The following is an 8,416-nucleotide window of genomic DNA, read 5'->3' on the forward strand; positions in this document are numbered from 1 at the left end:
ATATTTGTCATATATATATATATATATATATATATATATATATATATATATATATATATTTCTGTGGAAATATTCTTTATTCCCTTATATTTCCTTTTTACATATACCAGTCCTTATTTAAGAAGCTCAGTGTAATTACAGAGCATATCATGAATATATATATATATATATATATATATATATATATATATATATATATATATATATATAAAAGTCCAAACCTGCTGGATTATTTTTATTTTTAATTTTCACAAATGTATTTGAGATTTGAAATCTGAATCACTGTGATGGAAGGCAAGTACTCTACAAGCTAACGCAGATCAAGCGAAGTTTTGCTGCAGAATATACCTACTTCTCTAACAAGGGGTCTAGTCCCCCAACACCTAAGAACCCAGGCCAATGTCTCATGAGTAGGATTTTATAACCACTAGAACAATGTCATCCGACAAATTAACCAAATTAGATTTTCAAATATGAAATGATATATAATTATTTCCACAATCAAATAATGCTGCAGCTTACACAAGTTATGAAAGCTACATACAGTTTCACCCTAATTAATGCTTATCAGTTAAACATATTCGAGTGTAATATCCTTTTTGTGAAACATCGGCTATGTTCTTAGTGGTTAGATGACTACACCCCTTATTAAGAAGTGGGATTTTTTTGTTTTACACAGGAACCAATACTTATCAACGCCCAGAGGCCACTCGAGGATAAAGGTTAATGGGTATATATAAGTCAGTGTTATTATAGTGTAGTAAACATTAGTGGAAATTTTGTAAATTGGATTACTTAGGGAGACAGTTCATCAAGAACTTGTTTACTGTGGACTTGAAGACAATCAGATTATAGTCAGCTGGAAAGCAGGCAATCGGAAGAGAGTTCCACAGGCGTGCAGTTCTAAGAAAGACACTTTGTTCATGGAATCTACATATAGGTTTAGGCGCAGATAAAGAGCGTGGGAAATTATTGATAGTGGTTTTGGCTAGACGAGCATTTTTCGTGAAAGTTTGTGCGAGGGGGGACCATAGATTGAAGCTCAGACGAGTACTTGCCATGAAAATAACGATAAAGCAGAGACAGGCTTACAACGTCTCTTCAGTGGGAAAGAGGTTTCAGGAAAGAGAAACGAGCATCCCCCACTAAGCTATAAAGTCTATTTTGCACTCTGTCAAGGCAGGATAAGCTGCTTCTAGCAGCTCTTGCCCAGATGTGACAACAGTACTCCATCGTTGGCCATACCTGGCTTTTATATAGGTAGAGAATTGCATCAAGAGGGAGATATCTACTGGAGCGGTAGAAGGATCCCACTACTTTTCCAGTGACTTTGGCAACGGATTTGATATACGTGGTCCATTTCAGATAAGGAGTATAGACTTTTTTATGTGGCATGGTGGCGCAGGTGGCAGGGTATTCATCTCGCATGCAAGTGACTCAAATTTCAAATCACAAGTTTTGTTATGCTTAATTGATGAGCCTAAATGAGGGCGAAACTAGAGCTTGTGTGAGCTGCGATGTTGTTTGATTGTGGAAATAATTATATATATCATCTTGCTATCGAAAATATAATATACACACACACACACATATATATATATATATATATATATATATATATATATATAACCTGGTTTATTTTCAATGATATTGATGATCTTCTATGGACAGTTGATACTTTGGTTATCTGTAAAATGGTATCATCCATCTGTCAGCATCCAAAGATTTCTAAGATTCCTTTTAATTGCATCCTTGTGTGTGAGTTCAGGTCAGCGTCAATTTCGGTGTCCACTTTGCTAACTGACGAAATAAGATTTATTTGGAGATCCTGTCGTTTTTCCATCCGTATCACATGCCCAATCCATCCAAGGTTTCACCAAAAGGGAAGAACTTGCATGCTGGCTCTCCTCAGAACATCCCCATTCGAGACCTTCTTCTAGCATTTAATATTCATGATGATTCTTAAATGCCTCATTATACAGACGCGGAATTTGATTACTTGGCACGTGTAGATTGTCCATCTTTCCACATCATAGTTGTGAAATCACCTATGGACATGATAACGATGATGGCCGTTAGCTCATTAAATCAGCATATCCATTATTGACATCCAGGCAAGAGTTTGTCATAAAATACCAGCAATACCCATGCTACAATTATAGTTGCATAGAGCTTGCAAAACACTGAAAAAAATTCTTAATAATGGTCTTAAAAAGTCTAGAGACAACCAAATGTTAGGAATCCAGATTAGCATAGATTCAGGCGTTACCTCATATTTTTCCTTTTTATAGATGAATGTCTGAATTAAAGGTTCTGGTTTTATCCATCTCAGTTAACTAAATACATGCCATGATAGCAATTTATAAATTTTTCATATTCTTACAAAAACACACGCACAAAATAACACATAAAAACACATGCACACACGCACACACACAAAATATAAAATACACACATGCAAATGCACACACAAAACACATACACACAAAAAATATAAAATACACACACACAAATACACATAAATATAAAATATACACACACACAAATATAAAATAGACACACTCACAAAAATATAAAATACCCACACACAAATACACACACACACAAAATATAAAATACACACACAAATGCACACACAAAAATATAAAATACACATACCAATACACACACACAAAAACAGACGAAAATACAGAATATACACACACACACACACAAATACACACATACATAAAATATAAAATATACACACAAACACACACACAAAATATAGAATACACACACAAATACATACACAAAAACACACGATTATAATTATAGAAATAATAATGAAAAAGAAAAACCAAAAATTGTCACTCATCAACGTTTCATCTTTATTTCAAAAATTTCTCAAGATGACTGATTTTAAGCAAATCTTGCCAAACATATCTCAAGTCAACAGTTCTTAAAAATTCTCATATAATTAAACAGGGTAATAGCTTCTACAATTTAGCCCCATTAAATCAATGTTAACCGAACAGAACTTGAATTTAGATTAAAATGAACTATTTTATACCATATTTCCAACAAAACTTTGTACATAGGATCGATATAAAAAAAAAAAAATATCATTCAACTTCATAAATGCACAAGATATGTGGAATTCTAACATGTTTCGTTTTGAAAAAAAAAAAAGAACAAAACATTCTTTCCACATCATCGACGCACCACATATTTTCAAATATTGATTTTATTTATTATTTTTATTATTATTAATTTTTGTTTTTAATAGTAGTAATATTATTATTATTATAAGTAGTAGTAGTAGCTGTAATAGTATTATTATTAGTATTATTATTATAAGTAGTAGTAGTAGTAGTTGTAATGGTAATAGTATTATTATTAGTAGTAATAGTATTATTAGTAGTAATAGTATTATTATTAGTATTATCATTATAAGTAGTAGTTGTAATTGTAATAGTATTATTATTAGTAGTAATGGTATTATTATTAGTAGTAATAGTATTATTATTAGTAGTAATGGTATTATTATTAGTAGTAATAGTATTATTATTAGTAGTAATAGTATTATTATTAGTAGTAATAGTAGTAGTAAAAGCGGATTAAGGAAGTGTTATTCTTATAAACATACTTTTTTTTTATTATTTTACACAGTGGTCACCACTTATCAAGGCCCGGAAGCCACTCAGGGATAAGGGTTATTGCAAGTACATTACGTTAGTGTGGAGATTTGATGAAGTGTTTAATTTCATGTCGAATGTGCTTCATGTCAAATTTGAACATTTTTCCAGTGGTTATCTATATATTAATACGATAGCATGTGTGTTCTTTTGTGTGTCACGCTTACATCCGGGTCGTTTAATTATGTACTTCCATTTCTTGTCATAAATAATTTTACCAAGAATTCTTCATAAGTTTTTGTTTCAGTTTCGATTATAGCTGATGGCACTCAAGCCATCTATTTTTTTTTTTTTTTTATATATAAATAATTTTGTCAAGAATTCTTCATAAGTTTTTATTTCGGTTTCGATTCAAGCTAATGCATCCAAGTCATATGAATATATATTTTTTTTATTTTTGAAATCGTAACTTTATAATATACAAAAATCGATAGAACATCAACTCTATAATGATATATACGAAATCTGCAAGAATTAAAATATTATATTTAAGCGTACTTTACGACCAGGCATTTCCGTGCATTCGCGCTAGCTTAAATAAATACTTTTGCAGTTTTAACTAAAAATCTACAATAATATCAGTGTCTCCATTTACCCTGAGCATCTACAGATGCCAATATCAATATATTACATATGAAAGAGTCCTCCTGTGGAATTTCCACGGATCCTGCTAGTGTATATAATAATATGTTAAGGCACTTCGTGTTCGTGCGTAGTTTACCACTTTTCGCACACATTAAAAATGAGATCATCCATGGTGATTAATTTGGTCTCTGTAAGGTAAAAATTTCCGAATTAATCTATTTTAAAATGAATTGTTCCAAAATCAAATTCTGTGATCCCGTCAACTAAAACAGTTCAATTTAAAAATAAATACATTTAAAAAAAAGTGATATTCAATTTATTGATTTGAAAGATAAGTCTCCGACCATTACTTTTTTTTTATAGTAACACTGTTTTAAAAAGAATACAATTTTCTACAAATTTTAATTAAGTAAATAAAAAGTGAAACGTTCATTTTTTTTTTTTTTACCAATAACAGTTATTTTTACAGAAAAAAGAACAATTTTTAAAGAATATCAACTCTGAAATACATTTATTATTTTAAAAGGGATATTTTTATTAACAATAAATTATAGGGATTGATGTAGAAAACATTGTTGAATTTCTATAAGGTCTTGATAATTGTTATATCATAACTATTAGTAGTAGGAGAGGGAGGGGAAGGAGAAATATTAGAGATTCGAACCCCTTATAAAACATTTGGCCGACTTAGGATAATTTCATGCCAAATTTACTGAAATTGTGGCCAATAGTTTTCGAGTCAATAAGTATTATTTTAATTTACTTTTTTTTTTATCCTTTTTGGCTAGGAACAAAGTCTAGTATCTGTTCTGATGCTACACTTCATCTTTTCTGTTCTCGATCAGTGGGGGAGAAATCCTTCTAGACTGAGACAATTTAAATTTTTGTTCTTATTCAGAAAGCTTATTGGGGGGGGGATTTTTCCCCACATTAAAAACCGACCTTGTGTCTAACTCTGCCCTCGTGGGGAGGCAAGTAAATAGGAACAGTAGTAGCAATATAGTAGTATTACCCTCACCCCAACCCCTAATGAGGTATCTGGTATATCATGGACGCTTCTTTTCAAATTTGGTGCATTTTTCACCAAGTGTTTTGGAGCTAATAAATGAGTTTCGTACTCGAAAACAAAAAGCACCATCTCACTTAGATACAATCTACCAATTAGTTTGGTTTCAATTATCCTCCTCATCTTCATTCGATGTAACCTCTGTCTTTTTTTCAGGTGCATCTTGTCGAGAATGTGCATGTAGTTTCGAACTGAACTCTTTGTTAAATCCACGGGGATAGATTGCTTTCGATCCATCGATGATCAGGTAGAATTCTTAATGATCAGGTAGAATTCTTAATCACTAGGAGCGTTCTAAAAGTAAAGCCTCTTAATTTTTTCAACTTAAAAAGTTGAAGAGCTATGAAGACGGGAGTGGTTTCATTAAAACAAGCGACCGTTTGTGTTCTAGAATTTCTTTTTCTACATAGTCACCAGTATTCTGAATACACTTTTTGCCAGGAATTCAGTTTCTGCTTTCTTAGAGTTACACACTATCAATATCTGCAATAGAGAGAGGAAACTTTCAAGTCATGAATGCATAAGTTTAGTCATCATAACAATGCAATTGGCGAATCCCCTCATGTTCATTTGGGTCAAAGAAAAGAAAAGGAAACATTAACTTATTTAATCTAATTTATAAAACTCATTATGTCTGTCTGTTTGTCTTTTTTCAAACTCTATCTCTTCTGAAACGAAAAGTCACAGAGCGGCGCTAGAGGCCTCAAATGATTAGATTTTTATGGACCGTTCTTTTATAGGTCTGTAGCCGGTTAAAATAGTTTTTAATGGGTCAAAAATGAGTCAAAATTGAAAAAAAATCTATATTTTGTACATTCATCTTAGTTCATTTTTAATTTTTAATCAATTCATATACATGTCACGTTGTTACAGTGGTAACGTCACCAGCTTTGAATGCTACAGTTTTGCTTTCGGTTTCGATTCCAGTTGATGACACCTAAATACTTTCTTTTTTTTTTTACTTTTGAAATCACAACTCTATAATAATATATACAAAATCCAGACAAATTAAAATATCATATTTAAGCGTATTTTAAGATCGGGCAAAGCCGGGAACCCTCCACTTGCTAGTGTCAACTAAAAGTAAAGATAGAATAATGGTATTTGTAATCATTCCGTTTGGTTTGTAATGTTTCAGTTATGCAATAAATGTAATTTTCCCTGGCTTACTCAAAGTTCATGTCCTTGTATCGGACATAGCAAAATTACTGTAGACATTCCCCGGAACCATGCTAATTAAAGATGAATTCTTCCAAGGATCGTCCGGCTATGCATTGCACAGATTGTAACACTGAACAAAATTCATATTAAAGTAATGGCTTCTTCAGGTGACCAAATGTCATTTTGGTCAAAAGTCAATTTCGAGCCACTGAGATAGCATTAGTAAATCTCAGTTCTTCGTCTGTCTCTACAGTACCTGATTCCATAAATATTTATGTCAGTGGGCCACCTGAAAATGAACAAAGTTCAACGGAGGCTGAGAAGTTGCATAGCAATAATAAAGATGCAGATGGGAGGTCAGGCAGTGGCGTTCCTATTGCTCGCTTATAAATATGCATGTTGATCCGACTCCTGAGATTCTTGACTGGATGACAATATAAACATCCAGACAGATATATATGCACTGCCGTAGACCCTGGGGATGACCGGCAGTGAGTCACGTCCGGACTAGGCATAAACCTGTGATATGGAGGCACGGCTGAATAAATAGTCGTGCGGATGAGTGATGCTTATGAATTTAAGGGCTTATCTCTGTGGATTATCTGGAAACTGCAGACATATCTCTTCAGTAAAAAAGCACATTGGAAAATAAATAATACGAACATGAGGCGGCAAGATAGGTCCACATCATGAATATTTATGTTTGTATATTTATTGATATATCGGGTAGTATCAAAAAAGATGTAAAACAATATACTTTATGACAATCGCATGTTCCTATTTACTTGCCTCTCCATGAGGGCAGAGTTAGACACAAGGTCCGTTTTTAATGTGGGAAAATCCAGCTCCCCCAAAAGGGACACTCTTGATAGGAACAAAAAATAAGAATTGTCTCAGTCATGAAGGATTTCTCCTCCACTGACCGAGGACAGAAAAGGTGCAGTTTAGTATCAGAACAGATACTACACTTTGTTCCTAGCCAAAAGGCCAAGGAAGGTGTTTAGTTCTTTCCCACTGCAAGATCGGAAAGTGGGATTGAGAAGTCGGTGTCTTAGAGGAAAGGCACTCTGGCCTGCAAAAGTGCCTGGGCAGCCCCGCTGGCATTAAACTAACCCTTATCTCAAAGAGAAAAGGCAAGGCCTGGGAGAGTGAGCAGAACTAAACTCCCACCGCAAAATTAACAAGGACTGGATCATTACAGGAATCGACTAATCTCTTGATTTTGTGGGCTCGATAAAAATCCCTGGGTCAAGGAAATTATGAAAATCCCTGGGTCAAGGAATTATGAAAATCGTATGTTATTCAAAGCTGGGTTCAATTACAGTTTGGCATCTCTGTTTAAAAGAACATTTTTTGTTGTTTTTCTTTTTGGATAATCTGATAATTGATTTAATCTTTCATTAATATTTTCTTACAAAAATATTCATGGATTAATTCAAATCACACTGTTTTCTACTTGAAATAATTGAAAACAAACTTTTCAATAATGAACATTTCTGTACGAGGTAAAATTCAGTTGTAAGTGGTGCTCTTCTGAAGGTTAAAAGTTCAATTCTCAGTGCAGGCAATATTAAAAATACAATTTTAAATTGCCTAAGACTTCTTCCTGGATTATAAATGATGGAACGAGAATATGCTGCCCTCTTGTGGATTAAATAGAAGGTTCAGTATTAAATTCCGTGCAGATTCTCCAGTTCGATAGAAAGATTTCCGAGCTCAAAATACACCTTAGAAAGGTCGGTGGTTACACAGACCAAAATATTGTGCTAATAACATTCAAGATCGGAACTGTAGTCCATATAATCCAAATAATACGAATAAATATTTCATCCATAATTGTCTTGTAAACACAAGACTAAACCTTCCACATTTATTCATATAAAAAGATTGACAGTTCATCGATGAACACCACTACAGGAGAATTAGA

General features: G+C 33.0%; 1 pseudogene; it reads right to left on the bottom strand.

Annotated features, from left to right (window-relative positions):
- Nucleotides 1-7,342: 7,342 nt before the first annotated feature.
- Nucleotides 7,343-7,489, bottom strand: LOC145274224 (U2 spliceosomal RNA; annotated as a pseudogene).
- Between the last annotated feature and the right edge of the window lie 927 nt (nucleotides 7,490-8,416).

The sequence above is a fragment of the Euprymna scolopes genome, chromosome 4 (genome assembly GCF_053919585.1).
Source record: "Euprymna scolopes isolate OS-2025 chromosome 4, ASM5391958v1, whole genome shotgun sequence".
Classification (NCBI taxonomy): domain Eukaryota; kingdom Metazoa; phylum Mollusca; class Cephalopoda; order Sepiida; family Sepiolidae; genus Euprymna; species Euprymna scolopes.